Below are 25,595 nucleotides of genomic sequence, written 5' to 3' on the forward strand. Positions count from 1 at the left end.
TGCAACCTCCACACACCAGCCCTCCGGTGGCAGCTCCCCGCACCAGGCTTCCTGTGCGTGTCCTCAGCCCAGTACCACCAGTGCCAGCACCACGCACCAGGCCTTCAGTGCGCTTCGCCTGTCCAGCGCTGCCGGAGTCTCCCGCCTGTTTAGCACTGCCAGAGCCTTCCTCCTCTCCAGCGCTGCCGGAGTCTCTCGCCTCTCCAGCGCTGCCAAAGCCTTCCTCCTCTCCTGCGCTGCCGGAGTCTCCCACCTGTTTAGCGCTGCCAGAGCCTTCCTCTTCTACAGCGCTGCTGGAGTCTCCTGCCTGTTCAGCGCAGCCAGAGCTGCCAGTCTGCATGGAGCAGCCAGAGCTGCCAGTCTGCATGGAGCAGCCAGAGCTGCCAGTCTGCATGGAGCAGCCAGTCTGCAAGGAGCTGCCAGTCTGCAAGAAGCCGCCAGAGCTGCCAGTCTGCAATAAGCCGCCAGAGCTGCCAGTCTGCAAGAAGCCGCCAGAGCTTTCAGTCTGCAAGAAGCCGCCAGAGCTGCCAGTCTGTATGGAGCAGCCAGAGCCGTCAGTCAGTATGGAGCAGCCAGAGCCACCAGTCAGCATGGAGCAGCCAGAGCCGCCAGTCAGCATGGAGCAGCCAGAGCTGCCAGTCAGCATGGAGCAGCCAGAGCCTTCAGTCTGCCAGGATTCGCCAGTCAGCCAGACTTTTCCAGATCCGCCAGTCAGTCAGACTCTTCCAGATCCGCCAGTCAGTCAGACTCTTTCAGATCCGCCAGTCAGCCAGGATCTTCCAGATCCGCCAGTCAGCCAGACTCTTCCAGATCCGCCAGTCTGCCAGGATCCACCAGTCAGCCAGACTCTTCCAGATCCGCCAGTCAGCCAGACTCTGCCAGAACTGCCAGCCAGGATCTGCCAGAGCCAACTACCTGCCTGAGCTTCCTCTCAGTGCTGAGCTTCCTCTCAGTGCTGAGCTTCCTCTCAGTGCTGAGCTTCCTCTCAGTCCCGAGCTTCCCCTCAGTCCCGAGCTTCCCCTCAGTCCCGAACTGCCCCTCAGTCCAGAGCTGCCCCTCAGTCCAGAGCTGCCCCTCAGTCCCGAGCTGCCCCTCAGTCCAGTGGGGTCCTGGGTGAGGACTACTAGCGAGGGTGGCCTATCTAAGGACGCGAGGAAGAGGGACTAAGACTTTGTTAGAGTGGGGTCCACGTCCCGCGCCCGAGCCGCCACCGTGGAGAGACGCCCACCCGGATCCTCCCCTATGGGTTTTGGTGTGCGGCCGGGAGTCCGCACCTTGGGAGGGGGGTTCTGTCACGTCCTGGTCTTCGTATTTTGTGTTTTTCTTTATCTATTTAGTCAGGCCAGGGTGTGACATGGGTTTTTGTATGTGGCGTGTTTTGTCTTGGGGTTTTTTCACTTGTATTGGGATGGTAGCTTAGTGGGGTGTTCTATGTGAATCTATGGCTGTCTGAAGTGGTTCTCAATCAGAGACAGGTGTTGATCGTTTGTCTCTGATTGGGAACCATATTTAGGCAACCATATTCTTTGAGTGTTTCGTGGGTGATTGTCCTTATTGTCCTTATGTCCTTTTGTCCCTGTTCTGTGTTAATTTACACCAGTATAGGCTGTTTCGGTTTTCGTTACGTTTGTTGCTTTTGAAATTGATTCGTGTTTACTTTTGTTTATTAAAAATGGATCACAATCTACACGCCGCATTTTGGTCCGACTCTCATTCACCTATAGAAAACCGTAACACACTGTTTTCAACGATATCTGAACACCTTCGCGTACTCCGATTCAGTGGTGGTTTTGCTGAATGGAATCATGGGAGTTTGAACCTTGAACAACAAATATTATTGGCGTTAGCTGACTATAAATATCATTATATTGTTTTTTTATTTAATTAAATATTTAAAGATATTATCAGATGGAGACAATCAGAGTAACATACAGTATAGCAGGGAGTTACAATATGATCAGAAAACGACAGACAGGTTATATAGATTGCTGAAAATGTTCAGAATTTATTTTATTAGTCATCTCAGGGAGCCTACTTGAAAACGTCACAGAGAAGCAATTTCCAGTTTTGCACATCACTAAACAGTCAATAGACATGAAATCATAAAATTACACTAAAACTGTGTAGGACATTACTCATTTCTTTGTAACAACAACCCAAAAGTTTAAAGTGGTGGAGTTACCCTTCAATATTCCTCTGGACAGGGACTGACAGAGGAGGCCATTAATTGAATATGTACTGTAGTTTTGTGCATGGATAGTATTGTGTATTCATATTGCTTGTATGTATAATTACATATGAATATATGATTTTTTTTACTGTAACATCATTGCACAAACAACTAACATTGTGTTCCACCTGGCATAATAAATGTACAGGAATTAAAAGGACTCTGTATCATTATATGCGTATAGGTTGTTTTTTCCCCCACTTAAATGCAATGTCACACAAAAGCTTAGTAAATGAGCCAGAAGAGGCTCTTTGACCTCATTGTGCTATCCACTGAAATGTTCATCTGACACCAAAGAGAGGACAAGAAAAACAGGCAAATTCTGGCCTTTTGATCTTACTGTATCCCTCTACAGTGCATGTGTGTTCAAAAGCATCAGGAGTCATTAAAAATCACCAGCATTGCTGTGAGGCTCTGTGCTGTTGAGATGAGAAACCAAGGTTACAGGAGAGCACTGGATTGTCAGGCCCCAGCCTTTACTCAAATGGGCTTTGAGGGCTCAGAAGATGAAGGACCACATCTACCAGGTTGTATGCCATTTTTACAGACCCAAACATTCAACATGCACAAATTGAAGGAAATGTATCGATGTTTATAATATAATGTGGGTATAATAATATAGAAATGCAGTTAATGTAGCAATTAAAAGTAGTAAGTGGATCATCAACATCAAGTGTGTTTGAAACATGAGCCTTTTTGCTTTGCCTTGTTATACATTATATGGTTAAATGTCACTAGAATGACCCTTTCTTGGGATCGATCAAAAAGATTGATCGATCCCAAGATCCATTACTTTTTCTACCAGAATTGCATTAATGGTGTGCAAAGGTAATGGGGGTCAATGAGCAATCTAAAAAGCCATAATCTTTCTCATGCATATTTGAATTGTGAACATGTAATACAAGAGTAAAATATTTCCACATTCATTTATTTTCTGACGTGAGAAAAAAGTATATTATTCATCAATGGTTTTACATTAAGATCTCAAAGTGCCATGTAGCCTACAGATGTAGGATCTTAATTTGAGCCAGTTTGCTACAGAAGGAAAATAATTTAGCAGCAACAGGAAATGTGAATTATTATGTGGATTATAATTAATGGACATATTTTTCATTAGGGCAAATCAAGTCTGACATTTTAAATGGAAATGACAAACTTTAGAAGACTTTTTAAACTTTGAATAGACAAGTTTGCATTTTCTGCTGGCAGGAAGATTCTCAGTAACAAAAAAGTTATCAAATTAAGATCCTACATCTATCTGTATGTTACTGGGTCAACCTTTCAGTTGCATATCAATGTTTTTCCATATACTATGGTTGTTGTTGCTGGCATAATTAAGAGCATACAGTTTCACTCTGAAGAGGAAAAGTAGCTATATGAAAAGTTATTTGAAATATTTAAGTATGAGCCAAATCTCTTGAGCTCTGAAAAGTGTTACAGGTGCCTTGGTGTGTGAGTAACAGCTAGCATTAAAGTGCTTTCCCTCCAAGCAATAACTTTGGAATTGTAGACATAGTTGGATGTTGAATGCTCTATGAATTTCAATCATTGTGCCTTCTGCAAGTCCATCTCTTCTATTACCTTATGTACTGTCTGTCTGAAATATAAATCTCATATGAATGGCAGTGGTCTTTTGGTGTAATCGGCATGAAGGGCTGTCCATTTTCAAAGGTTTCCATTCAAAGGTTCTTAAAGGACTTCAAACCTTCACTCTAAAATAAAAGGAAAGCTCAGTAAAAAAAGAACATTTAAAAAAAGACAGTGCAGTCCTATATTCACAAATTACAATCAGCTATTAGCGTTTCACTGAGGAATGAGAGGGTTGGGATGGAGAAAGATGGAAATAGAAGTGCAAAGTGATTAACTCATCAATGTATGTCTGTGAATGTAAGTCTTATTGTACTCACAGACTGCAACACATACTTTCTACATAGTACACCTGCATACTTTTAGCAACCCATAGATTGCTCAGTATGATTCAAAGGATTTGAGGCCTGAGGAAACCAAGGGTTGCAACATATACTGCAAAATATAGGCTACCGCAGTAGGGACAGATTTAACCTCTCCAATGCATCTGAGTTGACACAACTGCTGCTTTGGCACACTATCTACAGATATCTGCCAAATAAAGGAAACACTTGCGTAAATGAGGGATACAAAGTATATTGAAAGCAGATGTTTCCACACAGGTGTAGATCCTGAGTTAATTTAGCAATTAACATATCATCATGCTTAGGGTCATGTACAGAAATGCCAAGATTCCCATTATTTTGGCTACCATGGCTAGAAAAAGAGATCTCAGTGACTTTGACTGTCTCAATGGAGCATATGTGTTTTAAAGGGTGTGCCTGTGTGCCAGTGTGTGTGTGTGTGTGTGTGTGTGTGTGTGTGTGTGTGCCTGTGTGCCAGTATGTGTGTGTGTGCCTGTGTGCCAGTGTGTGTGTGTGTGGGGGGGGGGGGGGGTGTTTGTGGTGGTGTGTGTGTGCGTTAGCATGCGTGTGTGCATGTGTCTCTCAGTCACCAGATCTCATCCCAATTGAATACGCATGGGAGATTCTGGAGCGGCCTCTGAGACAGCGTTTAACACCACCATCAACAAAACACCAAATGATGGAATGTCTCATGGAAGAATGGTGTTGCATCCCTCCAATAGAGTTCCAGACACTTGTAGAATCTATGCAAGGCGCATTGAAACTGTTCTGGTGGCCCTATTAAGACACTCTATGTGGCTTTATTTTGTTAGTTACCTGTACATGCTGGCCAAAACACACTGGAACTTCAGAGTAAGGGTATGTTCCAATTCAGCAAAAGGGATCTGCACACGCCACATGTCACTGATATGCCTTATTCAGGTGTGATCTGATCCATGGGGACTTCACAATGTTTTATTAGTATGTAATAACCTATGTGTTACCATACGGATCTACCAGTATTCCTCACTAGAGAGGAAGTCATTTCCTAGTGGTCAGTTTGAATGAGTGGGAGCTGGAATATAGATTTGTCTAACTTGTTCTAACTTGTTTAGCCTTTTTGAAGCTATCAGATCAGATATACAGTGGGGGGAGTATTTAGTCAGTCACCAATTGGGCATGTTCTCCCACTTAAAAAGATGAGAGGCCTGTCATTTTCATCATAGGTACACTTCATTTATGACAGACAATATTAGGGGGAAAAATCCAGAAAATCACATTATAGGATTGTACTTATTTTCCACCATAATTTGCAAATAAATTAATTAAAAATCCTACAATGTGATTTTCTGGATTTCTTTTTCTCATTATGTCTGACATAGTTGAAGTGTACCTATGATGAAAATTACAGGCCTCTCTCATCTTTTTAAGTGGGAGAACTTGCACAATTGGTGGCTGACTAAATACGTTTTTTGCCCCGCTGTAGAAACATAATAATTGCAGTTCAGAATGGTATGCTTATGTGTCACAGCTATGAGAATAGAACCTTTCTAGACATTTATTAATCTTAAAAGCCACTTTTTCCTAATTTGATCAATTGTGTTATTTTCTCCCTTTGCTGTCTTGTTTGCAGTAATTACTAAAATCAAAGGCATATAGTTGCATCAAACACACATAAATTATTATGTGGGGGCTTTGAAGTTAAATTAATCTCACTTCTCCATTATCCTCTACAGTGCTGTTTTTGAAATCAAACATGTCTCAGACAGCAACCTTACTGTAAATAATGGCTGCAGAGCAGCACATATCACATGACATTCTAGGATCTGCTAAACAGTGAAACAAACCTCTTCACATTGACAATGAAGAGGAATAACAAGTTGTAATTTGAATATGATGAGCTATTCCGTTTAAAAACACCCAAGTCATTATATAGTCAAGAAGATTCCATAAAATGGCTTCAGTATTAGTATGAGCTATGGTGAAATGTTTGATTTAATATTTCCTTTTTCAAATTCTCTTCCCCCCGCTTTAGAGCTTGATGTCCGAAGTACAAAGCCAGTATCTTGAGAAAGTCTAATATCTCACTCTCATTAAATCATTTCAAATCATTCAATTGTATTGAACTGAGGAAGTTTCAAAGTCATATAATGTTCCATTGAAAGGTTTAGGATAAGTAGTTTACCCTTTTGTTGGTCTACAAGGTTGTGGTAATTATATGTTTTCACCAGGGACTGTTATTATTCAGATTTGACTGCCATGAAAAATTGCTTCTAAACCACTCTTGAACTGAATGCAAAATGTAGCAGATATGAATAAGTGCTCTTTAGATCCACTATTCTCAGCTCTCCAGTGACGACCTCTCTTCCAAATACACCAGAAGGTCAACAGCAAACTAAACACAAGCTTGAATTGGAAACTCTTAAAATGTTCTATATTTTAAGGGGATGTTCAACTACAATATCCATCTGTATCAGCATGTCCTGTGTACTTAAAGCCAAAGCTGAACAATAAAACAATTTCTTACATTTCTTTTTTCTTTTTTTGTCTTTGCTGTCTAAAGGTTCCTAACTCAATAGGCGAGGTGGGCCATCATCCACTTATACTCTTGGTGAATGTCATCCAGAAACATTCTTACTCTTCCGTCTGGCTCTCAACAGCTTTTTACTGTGATTGAGGTCCCCTTCTTCAGTTTGCAAGTGTCCATAAATCTTTTCACAAAGTCATCACTCTGTCTTAATGCTACAATAGAGACTATGATTTGAGGACATTTTAAAGCTTTCACCAGGAAAAATGTGTCAATTATCCCTTTTCCCCTTAAACATGTATATGTTCGATCCTTAATATATCGAAATAATCCACACTTATATGACCTGAAAATAAGCAAATAAAAGGCTCGTTGGCAAAAGGGTTTACCTGTTAAAGGGTTTGTAAAGGGTAAAAAATACTTTTCAATGTTTTACAAACTGTTTAGCCTAGTCAGTGGTTTAAAGATGGTTTATGAATCAGTACTATGCAGTACTAAAATAGCATACAGTAGTGGCACATTTATGAGTTACATTTTTCAGAGATCTCTGCATTTAGATGAGGAAAATGGAACCATGATGCTTTACCACCAACGATAGTTCCTTAGTCTAATCAGATTGGAAACCATTTCACAGATGGACTTGGGTGTAGTTTATAATTAAAGTTAGTCATTTGAAGAAATGTTTGTCCTGGATACAAAAATGATGTTCCACAATGGCACAACGGAGTCCCCAGCTGCCCAAGCATTTACTCTGTCACGATCTCTCCGAAACATTGCTGATTATTTGGGCGTGAAAACCATCATAAACCTGGTCTTATTCCTAAATCTCTCCTTTTTTTGTATACAATTTCTTATTATGTAGGGATTTGCCATCTGACTAGCATTTCAAAGGGATATACAAAGACCCAACTAATTAGGAATAGATGGCTGAGTTCCAATACAATGGGGGATGAAAGAACCTTGCTAGCCAATGCCTCTGTGTACAAATCATTTTAACCCTGGGAAGAAAAGGACATCGAGCAGCATTAGTGAATAAATTAGGTCGCAGACCCCTCTAATGGGAAACGCTGTTCATATTCAGATGATGGGTGGTGATGAAAGAAGGGTGTGTCACAATACTCCCCCTGTCACATCAATAAACACAGATTAGCTCAATGGGCTGGTGGGCACTTTGTTTGAAACGGGCATTGTAAAGCTAAACCTTTTCTTTTTGCTTCAAAAGATTTTGGATCAGTAAATGCCTACGTACCAAGTCCCTTCAAAGTTCCATTGAGGTGGTTTGATCACCAGACGCTGCTAGATTATACACCCATATTGGAAAACACACTAGCACACACAGCAATAGCACAGCAATAGCACGGCTGCTTTTCAATATCAACAAATGTGTAGAACCTCCATTGCTGTCTCACACTGTAAGATGGCTGAACCCTGGTCCCGCTGGAGAAAGGGATAACAACTTTCTCTTTGACATGTCGGAGGTGAGGAAAGCCTGTCGGACAATGGAAAGTATGGAACTGCTCAGTGTTGAAAATGGCTTTTTACAAAAAAAGACTAATTTCGTCATGTCATACAACAGCTTTGTTTAAGTCATTAGCACCTGGGTCTGTAACGGCTTTCTTCCTGGGAAGGAGAGGCGGACCAAAACGCAGCGTGGTTAGGGTTAAACATCTTTAATAAAGACGAATACCGAGAAAACACTACAAATATAAAAAAACAATAAATGTGAAAACCGAAAACAGTCTTGTGTGGTGAAACAAACACAGACACGGAAATAATCACCCACAAAAAGCCAACACAAAACAGGCTACCTAAATATGGTTCCCAATCAGAGACAATGACTAACACCTGCCTCTGATTGAAAACCATATCAGGCCAAACACAGAAACAGACAAACTAGACACACAACATAGAATGCCCATCCAGCTCACGTCCTGACCAACACTAAAACAAGGAAAACACACTAGAACGATGGTCAGAACGTGACAGTGCCCCCCAAGGTGCGGACTCCGAACGCACAACCTAAATCTATAGGGGAGGGTCTAGGTGGGCATCTGTCCGCGGTAGCGGCTCTGGCGCTGGACGTGGACCCCACTCTATAATTGTCTTAGTCCCCCTCCTTTGCGTCCCTTGAGTGGCGACCCTCGCCGCTAACCTTGGCCTAGGGACCCTAACAACGGGCCCCACTGGACTGAGGGGCAGGTCTGGACTGAGAGGAAGCTCAGGCAGGTTGATGAATCTAGCAGATCCTGGCTGGCTGGTGGTTCCGGCAGATCCTGGTTGACTGGCGGTTCCGGTAGATCCTGGCTGACTGGCAGTTCCGGCAGATCCTGGCTGACTGGCGGTTCCGGCAGATCCTGGCTGAATGGCAGCTCTGGCAGATCCTGGCTGAATGGCAGCTCTGGCAGATCCTGGCTGAATGGCGGATACTGGCTGAATGGCAGATCCTGGCTGACTGGCGGATCCTGGCTGAATGGCGGATCCTGGCAGACTGGCGGATCCTGGCTGACTGGCGGATCCTGGCTGACTGGTGGCTCTGGCAGATCCTGGCTGACTGGCAGTTCTGGCAGACCCTGGCAGTTCTGGCAGATCCAGGTTGACTGGCGGATCCTGGCTGACTGGCGGAACTAACTGATCCTGGCAGACTGGCGGCTCTGGCGGATCCTGGCTGACTGGCGGCACTGGCGGATCCTGGCTGACTGGCGGCACTGGCGGATCCTGGCGGATCCTGGCTGACTGGCGGCACTGGCGGATCCTGGCTGACTGGCGGCACTGGCGGATCAAATCAAAATCAAATCAAATTTTATTTGTCACATACACATGGTTAGCAGATGTTAATGCGAGTGTAGCGAAATGCTTGTGCTTCTAGTTCCGACAATGCAGTAATAACCAAGTAATCTAACTAACAATTCCTAAACTACTGTCTTATACACAGTGTAAGGGGATAAAGAATATGTACATAAGGATATATGAATGAGTGATGGTACAGAGCAGCATAGGCAAGATACAGTAGATGGTATCGAGTACAGTATATACATATGAGATGAGTATGTAAACAAAGTGGCATAGTTAAAGTGGCTAGTGATACATGTATTACATAAGGATGCAGTCGATGATATAGAGTACAGTATATACGTATGCATATGAGATGAATAATGTAGGGTAAGTAACATTATATAAGGTAGCATTGTTTAAAGTGGCTAGTGATATATTTACATCATTTCCCATCAATTCCCATTATTAAAGTGGCTGGAGTTGAGTCAGTGTCAGTGTGTTGGCAGCAGCCACTCAATGTTAGTGGTGGCTGTTTAACAGTCTGATGGCCTTGAGATAGAAGCTGTTTTTCAGTCTCTCGGTCCCAGCTTTGATGCACCTGTACTGACCTCGCCTTCTGGATGATAGCGGGGTGAACAGGCAGTGGCTCGGGTGGTTGATGTCCTTGATGATCTTTATGGCCTTCCTGTAACATCGGGTGGTGTAGGTGTCCTGGAGGGCAGGTAGTTTTCCCCCGGTGATGCGTTGTGCAGACCTCACTACCCTCTGGAGAGCCTTACGGTTGAGGGCGGAGCAGTTGCCGTATCAGGCGGTGATACAGCCCGCCAGGATGCTCTCGATTGTGCATCTGTAGAAGTTTGTGAGTGCTTTTGGTGACAAGCCGAATTTCTTCAGCCTCCTGAGGTTGAAGAGGCGCTGCTGCGCCTTCTTCACGATGCTGTCTGTTTGAGTGGACCAATTCAGTTTGTCTGTGATGTATATGCCGAGGAAATTAAAACTTGCTACTCTCTCCACTACTATTCCATCGATGTGGATAGGGGGGTGTTCCCTCTGCTGTTTCCTGAAGTCCACAATCATCTCCTTAGTTTTGTTGACATTGAGTGTGAGGTTATTTTCCTGACACCACACTCCGAGGGCCCTCACCTCCTCCCTGTAGGCCGTCTCGTCGTTGTTGGTAATCAAGCCTACCACTGTTGTGTCGTCCGCAAACTTGATGATTGAGTTGGAGGCGTGCGTGGCCACGCAGTCGTGGGTGAACAGGGAGTACAGGAGAGGGCTCAGAACGCACCCTTGTGGGGCCCCAGTGTTGAGGATCAGTGGGGAGGAGATGTTGTTACCTACCCTCACCACCTGGGGGCGGCCCGTCAGGAAGTCCAGTACCCAGTTGCACAGGGCGGGGTCGAGACCCAGGGTCTCGAGCTTGATGACGAGCTTGGAGGGTACTATGGTGTTGAATGCCGAGCTGTAGTCGATGAACAGCATTCTCACATAGGTATTCCTCTTGTCCAGATGGGTTAGGGCAGTGTGCAGTGTGGTTGAGATTGCATCGTCTGTGGACCTATTTGAGCGGTAAGCAAATTGGAGTGGGTCTAGGGTGTCAGGTAGGGTGGAGGTGATATGGACCTTGACTAGTCTCTCAAAGCACTTCATGATGACGGAAGTGAGTGCTATGGGGGGGTAGTCGTTTAGCTCAGTTACCTTAGCTTTCTTGGGAACAGGAACAATGGTGGCCCTCTTGAAGCATGTGGGAACAGCAGACTGGTATAGGGATTGATTGAATATGTCCGTAAACACACCAGCCAGCTGGTCTGCGCATGCTCTGAGGGCGCGGCTGGGGATGCCGTCTGGGCCTGCAGCCTTGCGAGGGTTAACACGTTTAAATGTTTTACTCACCTCGGCTGCAGTGAAGGAGAGACCGCATTTTTCTGTTGTAGGCAGTGTCAGTGGCACTGTATTGTCCTCAAAGCGGGCAAAAAAGTTATTTAGTCTGCCTGGGAGCAAGACATCCTGGTCCGTGACTGGGCTGGTTTTCTTCCTGTAGTCAGTGATTGACTGTAGACCCTGCCACATGCCTCTTGTGTCTGAGCCGTTGAATTGGGATTCTACTTTGTCTCTGTACTGACGCTTAGCTTGTTTGATAGCCTTATGGAGGGAATAGCTGCATTGTTTGTATTCAGTCATGTTACCAGACACCTTGCCCTGATTAAAAGCAGTGGTTCGCGCTTTCAGTTTCACGCGAATGCTGCCATCAATCCAAGGTTTCTGGTTAGGGAATGTTTTAATCGTTGCTATGGGAACGGCATCTTCAACGCAAGTTCTAATGAACTCGCACACCGAATCAGCGTATTCGTCAATGTTGTTATTTGACGCAATACGAAACATGTCCCAGTCCACGTGGTGGAAGCAGTCTTGGAGTGTGGAGTCAGCTTGGTCGGACCAGCGTTGGACAGACCTCAGCGTGGGAGCTTCTTTTTTTAACTTATGTCTGTAGGTAGGTATCAGCAAAATGGAGTCGTGGTCAGCTTTTCCGAAAGGGGGGCGGGGCAGGGCCTTATATGCGTCGCGGAAGTTAGAGTAATAGTGATCCAAGGTTTTTCCGCCCCTGGTTGCGCAATCGATATGCTGATAAAATTTAGGGAGTCTTGTTTTCAGATTAGCCTTGTTAAAATCCCCAACAACAATGAGTGCAGCCTCCGGATAAATGGTTTCCAGTTTGCAAAGAGTTAAATAAAGTTTGTTCAGAGCCATCGATGTGTCTGCTTGGGGGGGGGATATATACGGCTGTGATTATAATCGAAGAGAATTCTCTTGGTAGATAATGCGGTCTATATTTGATTGTGAGGAATTCTAAATCAGGTGAACAGAAGGATTTGAGTTCCTGTATGTTACTTTCATCGCACCATGCCTCGTTAGCCATAAGGCATACACCCCCACCCCTCTTCTTACCAGAAAGGTGTTTGTTTCTGTCGGCGCGATGCGTGGAGAAACCCGTTGGCTGCACCGCTTCGGATAGCGTCTCTCTAGTGAGCCATGTTTCCGTGAAGCACAGAACGTTACAGTCTCTGATGTCCCTCTGGAATGCTACCCTTGCTCGGATTTCATCAACCTTGTTGTCAAGAGACTGGACATTGGCAAGAAGAATGCTATGAAGTGGGGCACGATGTGCCCGTCTCCGTAGTCTGACCAGAATACCGCCACGTTTCCCTCTTTTTCGGAGTCGTTTTTTTGGGTCGCTGCATGCGATCCATTCCGTTGTCCTGTTTGTAAGGCAGAACACAGGATCCGCGTCGCGAAAAACATATTCTTGGTCGTACTGATGGTGAGTTGACGCTGATCTTATATACAGTAGTTCTTCTCGACTGTATGTAATGAAACCTAAGATGACCTGGGGTACTAATGTAAGAAATAACACGTAAAAAACACGTAAAAAAACAAAAAACTGCATAGTTTCCTAGGAACGCGAAGCGAGGCGGCCATCTCTGGCGGCACTGGCGGATCCTGGCTGACTGTCGGCACTGGCGGCGCTGGGCAGACTGGCGGCACTGGCGGCGCTGGGCAGACTGGCGGCACTGGCGGCGCTGGGCAGACGGGTGGCTCAGGGCAGACGGGTGGCTCAGGCGGCGCTGGGCAGACGGTTGGCTCAGGCGGCGCTGAGCAGACGGGTGGCTCAGGCGGCGCTGGGCAGACGGGTGGCTCAGGCGGCGCTGGGTAGACGGGTGGCTCAGGCGGCGCTGGGCAGACGGGTGGCTCAGGGCAGACGGGTGGCTCAGGCGGCGCTGGGCAGACGGATGGCTCAGGCGGCGCTGGGCAGACGGGTGGCTCAGGCGGCGCTGGGCAGACGGGTGGCTCAGGCGGCGCTGGGCATACGGGTGGCTCAGGCGGCGCTGGGCAGACGGGTGGCTCAGGCGGCGCTGGGCAGACGGGTGGCTCAGGCGGCGCTGGGCAGACGGGTGGCTCAGGCGGCGCTGGGCAGACGGGTGGCTCAGGCGCCGCTGGGCAGACGGGTGGCTCAGGCGCCGCTGGGCAGACGGGTGGCTCAGGCGGCGCTGGGCAGACGGGTGGCTCAGGCGGCGCTGGGCAGACGGGTGGCTCAGGCGGCGCTGGGCAGACGGATGGCTCAGGAGGCGCTGGGCAGACGGGTGGCTCAGGAGGCGCTGGGCAGACGGGTGGCTCAGGAGGCTCTGGGCAGACGGGTAGCTCAAGCGGCGCTGGAGAGGAAGGCTCTGGCAGTGCTGGGCCGAGGAGCTCTGGCGCCTCTGGAATGAGGGGCTCTGGCGCCTCTGGAATGAGGGTCGGGAGCTCTGGCAGCGCCGGACAGGCGGGAGACTCCGGCTGCACTGGAGAGGAGGAAGGCTCCGGCGCCTCTGGACTGAGGGGCTCTGGCGCCTTTGGACTGAGGGGCTCTGGCGCCTCTGTACTGAGGGGCTCTGGTGCCTCTGTACTGAGTGGCGGAAACTCTGGTAGCGCCGGACAGGCGGGAGCACCTGTGTTGATGGGATGGAGAGACAGCCTGGTGCGGGGTGCTGGCACTGGTGGTACCGGGCTGGGGACACACACCTTAGGGCGAATGCCTTGCATACGACGCCAAATAAACTAGCTCCTCATAATGCCGCCTCTCTGCTTTCACTGCCTCCAGCTCGGCTTTGGGGCTGCAATATTCCCCTGGCTCTGCCCAGGGTCCTTTCCCGTCAAGCATCTCCTCCCAAGTCCATTCTTCCAAATAGTGCAGCCTCTCCCACTGCTGCTGCTGCTACTGCTGTTGCTCCTGCTGCTGCTGCTTCTCCTGCTGCTGCTTCTGCTGCTGCTGCACCTGTCGCTTCTCCTGCTGCTGCTGTTGCTGCTGCCTCTGTTTACCACGCCGCTTGGTCCTTGGTTGGTTTGTGATTCTGGTGAAAGAGACGCGGACCAAAATGCAGCGTGGTTAGTTTTGTACATCTTTAATAAAGATGAACAATGAACAATCTACAGAACAAGAATGTGAAAAAACCGAAACAGCCCTATCTGGTGCAACAAACACAGAGACAGGAACAATCACCCACAAAACCCAACACAAAATAGGCTACCTAAATATGGTTCCCAATCAGAGACAATGACTAACACCTGCCTCTGATTGAGAACCATATCAGGCCAAACATAGAAATAGACAAACCAGACACACAACATAGAATGCCCACCCAGCTCACGTCCTGACCAACACTAAAACAAGGAAAACACACACGAACGATGGTCAGAACGTGACACTCTAGCTATGAATGTGGAATGTGACCTACATGTTACCAAATTTTTATTAGAACCCCAATGCATTCTTTTGTGAGAACATCTAAGCACAGAATTTTCAAATAAAATGTTTTTTTTTTATGGCTGCCCATAGTAAATAATTTCTAATACAGTATCTTGTTTTTGTTTGCAAATGTAATTCCACCTAAGCTCATTGTAGAGACAGCAGCTTAATTTCAGTGCAGACTAGACAAGAATAATAATGGAAGGACTGTGGCGGAATAATCACTAGGGCTTTGCATATAGTGGATTACCACGATGGTCGCCATCGTGTCGCACTAGTACATTGGGATATTGATAGAAAATGTATCACAATTCTCCAATGGACAGTTTAGTTGGGGCTGGTTGAGGACAAAAGGTTATTACTGAGGTTGTCATATTTGTTAGGGTTGCGGAACTGGTGGCATTGCAGTCAGACGCAGGAGAGTAGAAATAGGTAATAGCCGGAGCAGTTTAATTTCAAAACCAACGGCAATAAACAAAAGAACCTACATGGGCACAAAACTCGACGCGCACCAGTAACATAGTGCACAAGCACTTACAAACAAACAATTCCACACAAGGACTTGGGGTGAACAGAGAGTTAAATACACAACACTTAATGAGGGAAATGGAAACCAGGTGTGTAGGAAAACAAGACAAAACAAATAGAAAATGAACAGTGGATCGACGATGGCTAGAGGACCGGTGACGCCAACCGCCGAACACCACCCGAACAAGGAGAGGAAACAACTTTGGTGACAGTCGTGACAGTATCCCCCCCTTGAAGCTTGGCCCCAGCAGCGCGCCGACACCGGCCTCGGGGACGACCCGGAGGGCGACGTGCAGGGAAATCCGGACAGAGACGGTGGAACTCCTGCAGCATTCCAGGGTCCAACACGTCCTCCACCAGAACCCAGCATCTCTCCTCCGGACCGTACCCCTCCCAGTCCACGGGGTACTGAAGGCCCCTCGCCCGACGTCTCGAATCCAGTATGGATCGAACGGAGTAAGCCGGAGCTCCCTCGAAGTCCAGAAGGGGTGGAGGAATTGAGTGGCCACCACTGGCCTGAGGAGAGACACATGAAACGAGGTGTTAATATGGTAATCGGGGGGAAGATGTAAGTAACCTGTAACTCATCTCGTTCAGTCTCCTTGGGGCTTTAAATGGCCCCACAAACCGCGGACCCAGCTTCTGGCAGGGCAGGTGGGGGGGAAGCTTTTGGGTCGAGAGCCAGACCCGGTCACCTGGTGCGAACACCGGGGCATCAATGCGGTGACGGTCTGCGCCGGCTTTCTGGCGCAGCACAGCGTGCTGAAGGTGGACATGGGCGGCGTCCCATGTTTTCTCCCCGCGCCGGAACCAGTCATCCACCACAGGAGCCTCAGTCTGACACTGATGTCAAAGGAGCCAGAACCGGCTGATAACCCAGTAAGCACTGGAAGGGGGAGAGGTTAGTGGAGGAGTGGCGGAGCGAGTTCTGGGCCATCTCTGCCCAGGTCACGAACGCTGCCCACTCCCCCGATCGGTCCTGGCAGTAAGACCTCAGAAACCTAACCACATCCTGGTTTACTCTCTCCACCTGCCCCTTACTCTCAGGGTGAAAACCCGAGGTAAGGCTGATCAAGACCCCCAGACGTTCCATGAATGCCCTCCAGACTCTCGAAGTGAACTGGGGACCCCGATCAGATACTATGTCCTCAGGCACCCTGTAGTGCTGGAAGATGTGTGAAAACAAGGCCTCCGCAGTCTGTAGGGCCATAGGGAGACCGGGCAGCGGGAGGAGACGGCAGGACTTAGAGAAACGATTCACAACGACCAGGATCGTGGTGTTTCCCTGTGATGGGGGAGATTGGTAAGGAAATTGATTGACAGGTGTGACAATGGCCTGTGGAACGAGTAAGGGGTGTAGCTTACCTCTGGGCAGATGCCTAGGAGCCTTACACTGGGTGCACACCGAGTAGGAGGAAACATAAACCCTCACGTCCTTCGCCAAAGTGGAGGCAGGAGGTCGGGAGTATGGGGGTGGGATCCATGGGCTGCTTTTCTGTGTCATACAGCCGGGACAGTGTGTCTGCCTTCGCGTTCTGGGAACCTGGTCTGTAGGAAAAGGTGAAAACAAACATGGCCCTCCTTGCCTGGCGAGGGTTAAGTCTCCTCACCACCCAGATGTACTCCAGATTGCGGTGGTCAGTCCAGATGAGAAAAGGATGTTTAGCCCCCTCAACAAAAACATGTGTGCAACAGAGGGCTCTGGGTGACAATGGTGCCGTCTCACCCGGGGTGACAGCAGAGGGCCCTGCCTGCTGCCTCGACCCCCAGAGGAACCAACCCGGCACCGACCGGCAGTGTGACCTCTGCGGCCACAGATGGTGCACGAGATGGAACCTCCTCCGGTCTCCCTGAGCGCAGCACTTCCCAACTCCATGGGCATCGGAGCGGTGGTGCTGGGGGATGGAACCAACAGACCCCGATCTGGACGTCCGCGGGTAGCCAGCAGGTTATCCAGCCGAATGGACAGGTCCACCAGCTGGTCAAAGGTGAGGGTGGTGTCCCTGCAGGCCAACATTCGACGGATGTCCTCGCGCAAACTTCAGTGATAGTGGTCGATCAGGGCCCTGTCGTTCCATCCCGCTCCGAAGGCCAGGGTCCGAAAGTACAAAGCGAACTCCTGTGCACTCCTCGTCCCTGCCGTAGGTGGAAAAGACGTAGGTGGAAAAAACCAACGGCAATAAACAAAAGAACCTACATGGGTACAAAACCCGACACGTAAGTGTAACGTTGGTGGAAGAAGGAGTAGACCAAAGCGCAGCGTGGTACGTGTTCATGATGCCTTTAATAAACTGAACACTGAATACAAACAAACAAAAGAATAAAGGAAAACTGAAACAGTCCCTTATGGTGAAAAACACTGAAACGGAAAATAATCACCCACAACTCAAAATGGAAAAACAGGCTACCTAAGTATGGCTCTCAATCAGAGACAACGATAGACAGCTGCCTCTGATTGAGAACCATACCAGGCAAAACACATAGAAAAAGAAAACCTAGACCTACAACATAGAATACCCACCCACATCACACCCTGACCAAACTAAAAATAGAATCATACAAAGCAATCTACGGTCAGGGCGTGACAGTAAGATAGTGCACAAGCACTTACAAACAAACAATTCCACACAAGGACATGTGGGGAACAGAGGGTTAAATACACAACACTTAATGAGGGAAATGGAAACCAGGTGTGTAGGAAAACAAAACAAATCAAATGGAAAATGAAAAGTGGATCGACGATGGCTAGAAGACCAGTGACGCCGACCGCCGAACACCGCCCGAACAAGGAGAGGAAACGTCTTCAGTGGAAGTCGTGACAATATTCGTTGGATACTGTCACGTCCTCGTACTGTATTTTTCTCCAAAATGCACCAAACTCTGTAGAATTTCACATTCTAATTGGAACTTTAATCAGCATAAATGCATGACAAGAAAACCGTAATTTATGAAGAATGCTTGTCAGAGTGACTTTGAATAGCAAAATATGAGTGAAGCATCATGTTATGGACATTAAAGCCCAGTTCGTAAACTGTTTCATTTGCGACAAAATTGGCTCCATGCCCTGTTTTGTTGTTCAGTAAATTACCTTGAGTCAGCCGTGTAATGAATTAAACCAGATAAGGGCAGCATTAACCTTTAATGCATTTTTTTACTACATAGAAACTGATGAAATTTGGAAGAGATTGATTATCTACCCTGGACATTAATCATTGTTATTAAACCATGTATGAAATAGGGTGCTCAGAAATCTATTTGGGCACCGATAATTGGCAAGGCACAAATATTAGTACAAAACGGGCAGACAATCAACTATGAACAGCAAGCTAGAGGAAGTAGTTAGAGATTTGTTGAGTAAGGAGAAGTCATGTGTTGAATGCAAACTATGGCCCTTTTTCAATTGAAGTTGAATGTGTTTAGTTGCAAATGCTTGTCGTGGGTGGAGAAAAACAACAAAGTGAATTGTTCAAGCACAACCCATTCACTTAAGGAACACCGTGTCCTTGCATTCCATGGTGCAGCAAGGACTTTGTGAATGCACTCTGTCCATTAATCCTCACTTGTATTCAAAGGAGGATTTTGATGTTTTCAACCCTCAAGTGCTTTTATCTGACAAAGTGGTTGACCCAGCATGGTTTATGTTAGAATACCTCTGAACTCCTCTTACTGTTCAATCTACAATTATAAACTCAAGAGGTTAAAAACTTAATAGCAATTTTTGTTGTATATGGTACATACAATATATTTATCATTTTGGGATTGCAATTGAATTAAATGCAAATAGTATGGAGGCTTCCGTTCTGCTTTTGCCTATCGAACTGTCAGTCACAGACAAGTTCATCTAACAAAAAAAGTATGGGGTCAATTTCACGCCATATGTATTGAATTCAAAATAAAATAAATTGTGAACATGAAAAATAAAGTTGAGAATGTAAACATTATATTTTCGAGGACGGGTGAAATAATGTATGTTGAAATCAAAAACCAAACAATTGAATTTTGCTTTCAATTGTTTGCTTTTTGATTTCAACATCCATTAATTCACCCGTCCTCAAAAATATAATGTTTACATTCTCAACTTTATTTTTCATGTTAAGGCGATGACCCAGTAATCACAGATGTTCCAGAGGATGGCAAATGGCTACAATGTTCCACCTTTTTCTTCAAGGCAAGACAATAACATTACACAATTGAATATCGGCAATAATTCTGAAAACTACACACACTTGACATGGCAAAAGGCTTCCATTCGACTGCACAAAAACAAAATTTGCATATTATGTTGGAGTAGATGGTAGACATTAGTCTTAAACTCATTAGTTTGAATAACACATCATAATTCTATGATGAGACTGAGTTGATTGTAACGTTCTAATTAAACTTGTGGAGCATGACCATATAATAAATGACTTCAGTCCATTTTTCTGAGATATTGCATTAAGGTAGAGGGGTGGAACCTGAATGCAGATGTAACTCACCATGAGGAGAGTGAACCCTGGTGATTACCACTAACTGCCTGTAGTGAAGATAGAGGATTTTCTTTTGGTGAAAGGGAGCTTTGATTCTCCACAATGAATCACTGTTGCGTGGCCCCACTCTGAAGTCCTTCCCCACATAAGTCCCTCATCTACCTTTATCTTTGTTGTTATCTACAAGGGTGGGCTTAGCATGATTAAATAGATGTGAACAAAACCTGGTATACAGGGTTCCTGGATCTCCAAATCCTAGAGATAATCTATATTGCCTCCTCTAGGCCTCTAGATACACAGCTGCTCCAGGTTTCAAGCTGTATTACCAAGATGGCCACTGGCAAATACCAAATGAAAGTTCTAGTCTCTTCTCTCAGCTTTAGAGAGGGAATAAATCTGATTAACCAGAAATTGAGCAAAATTCACATATGCTAACAAGGGACTGTTTACACAGAGGATATTCGCTGAGGAATGGTTGAGATCACGAACATGTCTTTTCATGCCTGTGGATTTTCTTGATCAACATGGTCTAGCTGGCGTTGCATAGCAACAACAGTCATCAAGGAGCACACAGCACAGTTGTGAACATGACCAATCCTGATATGCATATGTGTGTCTGGTGTTTTGTCAGTATAGATAAATAAGTGGTGATTTGTTACAGTACAGTATATGCTAGTGTATATCTAGTGTTGGTGAGGTGTTTAGTTATATTTCTAAGAGCTATGGTTGAAGTAGTTGTGTTAATTTATATTCAGGTCACAGTTAGGTGGATTTTGTGATAATCCAGTTATTGATTGGGCCCACATCTGTAGAGGAGCCTTCATCTGTACCCAAACTGGGTGCCAGGCCTCTGATGAGTTGCACCCTAGCCAGAGCTGTGACAACCTGGTGCCAATGGGAGAGGGTTCCTTACTGCAGTCCATACAGATGGTGGCTTACTTCACCACGATACCCCACAATGAGCTAGTGTATCACCTGTGGGATAGCTTTGACCAGAGCATGGGCTCCTATTCTGGATCATAATTCCCACCTGGATCATCTATGCTAGATGTGTTGCTCCATATCTCCATCAGGTTATACACACTACAGTTTCATAAAGCGAAGTAATTCATCTACATTATAAAATACACTCTGTAAATCATTGCGTCTCGTCCTGGTTACAGAAAACATCTCATAAAAGTGATTTTTTTTTTAATTAACAACTATTGCATACTCCTACACATAGCAACAATATGTATCCTCAGAAAAAATAATGGCATGAATTGATTTGTTTCAGAATCAAACCTTGAATTGATTTTTCCTCATTTTACAAGTGGAAGGGAATTTTCCAGATATGATTCGTGTTCCTTCTTGATAGAAAACCTACTCATGCACTGTAGTGGAATTTGAAAAACCTACGGTTTTCTGCTGTGGGACTGAAAGGTGCAGCCTGGGACCCCCAACACCCATACCTCCTCTTCAACCACTTTACTGGTACTCTGTTGTCATGCCACATTCTGCAGAGTGCATAGGCTACATACAGGAAGCTAAGGGCCTGGTTAAGAAAGAGAAAAGCCAACAAAGTGCCTGAATGTGGAATTGGAGACAAGTGGGAGTGAAGTTGCTGTGTGGGAGATAGAATGATGATCAAAGATAAAAGTAAAAAATTAAGTCAAAATTAAACATAATAAAAAGTATGTTTGAATGACACTGAGGGGCAGTGTTTTTACAACTAATGCCAGTTTGCCTGAGGCTGATGCCGTGTAGCTGTTTGTACACATGCATATACACACACTCTCATTCAAATAAACACATACCAGAACACACTTACACGTAATAGTCACAGACATGCACACAAACATATACAGTTCGCATTGCTGTTATGATTTTAGTTGTCCTTGATGTCCTTTGTTTTCTTGTTTTTTTGCATTTTTGTTTTCTGTCATTTTCTTTTTTCTCTTTTGGTTCATTTTCTCGGTTGTTGGTGCATTGGGGGGGTTCCTGGGGGTGGGGAATGGAATTAATTGTATTTTCTATTTTTTATGTTTCTTGGGGGGACTGTGGGAGGGGCCTCGAATGGTTGAGCGACAGCTATTGGGGAACTGTGGGGGGGGAATCTTGGAGGGAGATCTGTCAACGTGACCTTGAGCAGGGCATTGACCTTGGATGCTTCTGTGTGTCGCTCTGAATGGGAGTCTGTTGGATGACTGGTGTGGTGTAGTTGTTGAGCAGCTTCATTGCAAGTATATTGTAGGTTTCGGATATTCAATATCCAATAAAAAAATAAAATAATAATAAAATAAAAAAAGTGCCTGAATCATACTGGAGAGATAGGCTTAACTGAAGTATAGTTCAAGATTTGTTTATGATCTGCATTAATTTGTCTTGATCTGCATCTACCCACTCTACTTTTGAGCACTGATTCACAACAATCCAAAGCAAACATTTGAGTTGACAATAGGCTACCTACTCTATAAGGATTGGAGAGAGTCCCTTTAACAGAAGTGATTACGTTGTACTTGACGTGATTAGTCTTACGCTTTAACTACAATGTGATGCACCACTACTTCTATAATGGATTAGGAGAGGAATTCAGACCATTTTTATTCGATGACAGTGAGCGATCCGATCCTGCTCCAGCTGCCTGTACTCGCTCTGCACCGCCACCATCACCACCTCAAGGTGTGATTAGATGTCATTTTGGATAAGAGCACTTCCTGAATGCGTCGTGTGCTTGAGCACTTGAGTAAACAGTAGCGCTCTGACAGTGGGGTCTGATTTCCCCTCTCTCCATTGTCAACACATCCTCATGGTAACCTGTAGGCTGTAGTCGTCTCTCACAGACAGTTCTAGTCAATTGTTTTCTAGAAAAGTGTAAGAGTCAAAGATGACCACAATGATGGCTTTGTCCAAACGTTTAGTTTGTTGCCTACCTGGATGATCATGCACCAACGATAGAGTGTGATCATGAGAGGGGTAAGGATACCATTTTTATATATTTGAAAAAGGACCGCATTGTTCATGAAGAAAAGACAGCACTCGAACAGGACAGGATAGGCATACAGGTGTCAGACATCCACAGCTAAAGCTAACGTTGGGTTATTTTAGTTTCACACACATAGACAGGTACAGATAATGTATCATATTGGCTGTCCTTGAACCACAAAGGTTGTGCCTTTGATATAATTGAAAAGCAGAATGCTGTATCTGTCTTAAAGTTGAAAGAAATAACAGAACTCTTGTTTTAATTAACCTAATTATGTGAGGTAATTTTAAACGGCCATATAGAAATGAGGTTACAAATGGGACTATTGGCCTCCACTTTAGAGACAAGTTCACAGCAGTAGTATGCAAATGAAGATATTTAGTGGTTTAAAATAAGATATCTTACCTTTAGGTTAAATATATGTACATTAAATAGGTTAATGAATACTATTCAAAGATAATCCTGCACATTTTCAAACAAGAAATTCAGGGAGCCTGAGACATTTAAATGTTCACATAAATATGCAATTGTATTTTACACAAGTCTTTAATAAATATATGAAGCATTTCGCTACACCCAATAACATCTGCTAAGCATGTGAATGTGACCAATAAAATTTGATTAGATTTTAATTAATGGCCTAATTCGACAGACTACCATTATTTGATAAATGTTGTGCAATGCACCGTAACTACATGAAATGCACTTTAGCGTACTGGTTAAATCAAGATTTTCATACATTCAGCCTTATGAAATTTAAGTGATAATGCCCTCAAAGTCGGTGTTTGGAGAACATATTCACACGGGTGTTGTTAAACCGTGCCAATATATCCTCCAAACACCGGCTTTGAGGGCATTATCACTTTAATACAACGGGTTAGCAAAAAATTCAAATAATGATTTCCATATGTCATAAAAAATGTATTTAATTAATGTATTCATACTATTTCATCGTTCCACACGATATAGTCCCGACATAAATCTATGGTTGCTACCCAAGCCGGCTGGTTGTTTGTTCTTTTGGTTTGGTTGCCAGAGACGAGACTCAGTCGTTCAGTCTTTTTGTTCTGTATCTATGGACGTGACCCAGTCGTTAGTTATAAATGTTCCATTGCCATACTGGCTGGCAACATTCTGTTTCCTTGCTTTGCTAGCTCGCCAACTACGGCTAATTTACAGTAATGTCAAACATTGCAGCCAGAATAAAGTAGCTGCATTTGCATTTGTTTAAGCTGTTTTCTAGTGACATTTATTTGGATACATCCATAACAATGAGCTAGTGAGGTGCGATTTTGCCTCTCATAGAAAATGTGCTCGCTCGTCAGAATACTGTTATTCAGAGAAGCTAGCCAACAACAAAGCTACAGTATAGTAACACAATCACTTCAAACAGAAGCTGAAGAGACTGCAAACTAGCTGCACTTTGTTTAGTTTTACCTTTTTTCAATTGACCTTTTTTTGTATATATCCATGAAAATGATGCCAGCTGATTCATGATTTCAACTGGCTAAGAAAAGCTGCCTGTGTGTCTCATCACAACTCCCGACACGTTCATTACTATGGAACAGCAGGAGATCAAATGTGAATATTGGAACATTGTTGCAAATGTCAGAGACAGACATCCAGGTTTATACTGGCTGGGCTGAAGAGACAATAGTTTGCGCAGTCAGATGAAACAGAGTAAATAGACATTTTAAGGTCATAGATTTAGCCGGTGGTAACTTGTGGAATAGACACCGGCTGGAATGCGGTTTTAACCAATCAGCAAAATAACAACGTGAAAAAACCTAAACAGTCCTGTAAGGTGCAGAAAACACTAAAACAGAAAATAATCACCCACAAAACACAGGTGGGAAAAGGCTACCGAAGTATGATTCTCAATCAGAGACAACGAACGACACCTGCCTCTGATTGAGAACCATACTAGGCCAAACACGTATAAAATATAGCATAGAAAAAAGAACATAGACAACCCACCCCAACTCAGGCCCTGACCAACCTAACACAAAGACATAAAAAAGAAACTGACAAAGGGATAATAATGAGGGGCTATGCGTTCTATAGAAAATAATGAACAATGTGGATGGTGTGTTTCACACACTGCATTATTTTCCAGAGAATGCATATATAATGTAATGGGTGTATGCTGGTGCCAGGGAAGTCAGGCGCAGGAGAGTGAACTTGGTATAAACGGAGCAGTTAAATAAATATACCAACAACTTCCGAAACAAAAATTTACAAAATAAGAGGGTGCAAAACCCGTCGCACACCAGAACATAACTTGCACCAATACATACAACAAACAATCACCGACAAGGACATGAGGGGAAACAGAGGGTTAAATACACGACATGTAATTGATGGGATTGGAAGCAGGTGTGATGGAAGACAAGACAAGGAAAATGAAAAATGGATCAGTGATGGCTAGAAGGCCGGTGACGTCGACCGCCGAACACGCCCGAACAAGGAGAGGGACCGACTTCGGCGGAAGTCGTGACATATAGTCCCGAGTTGATTATCCCTTTATACCATAGCTATAATTTAACACATTTGCCACTAGAAATGTGTTTATGAATTAGCCTGTAAAAATGTGTTCAACATCCACTGAAGTAACTAGCTAACAGGTTTACTAGATAGCTACAGTAGTTACCATGGTAACCAAACATACAGACTTGCTAATTTAGCTAATCAATTCATTAGACCAAGCTTGCCATTATGGAAATCTAATTCCACAGTGCCGATAATGTTTTCAATGTAACTTTTTCTTTCAAAAGCAGTTCGTTATAGGGAAATAATGCACGCTCTAGAATGCCCTTCAAGCTAATCAGAAACAAGTATATTCAACAGTGCCATGGTACAATTTAAATTACCTCACGTTTCAGAGCAGACTCACAAACGTAATTCTCTATTACG

The sequence above is a fragment of the Oncorhynchus masou genome, chromosome 1, assembly GCF_036934945.1.
Source record: "Oncorhynchus masou masou isolate Uvic2021 chromosome 1, UVic_Omas_1.1, whole genome shotgun sequence".
NCBI lineage: Eukaryota > Metazoa > Chordata > Actinopteri > Salmoniformes > Salmonidae > Oncorhynchus > Oncorhynchus masou.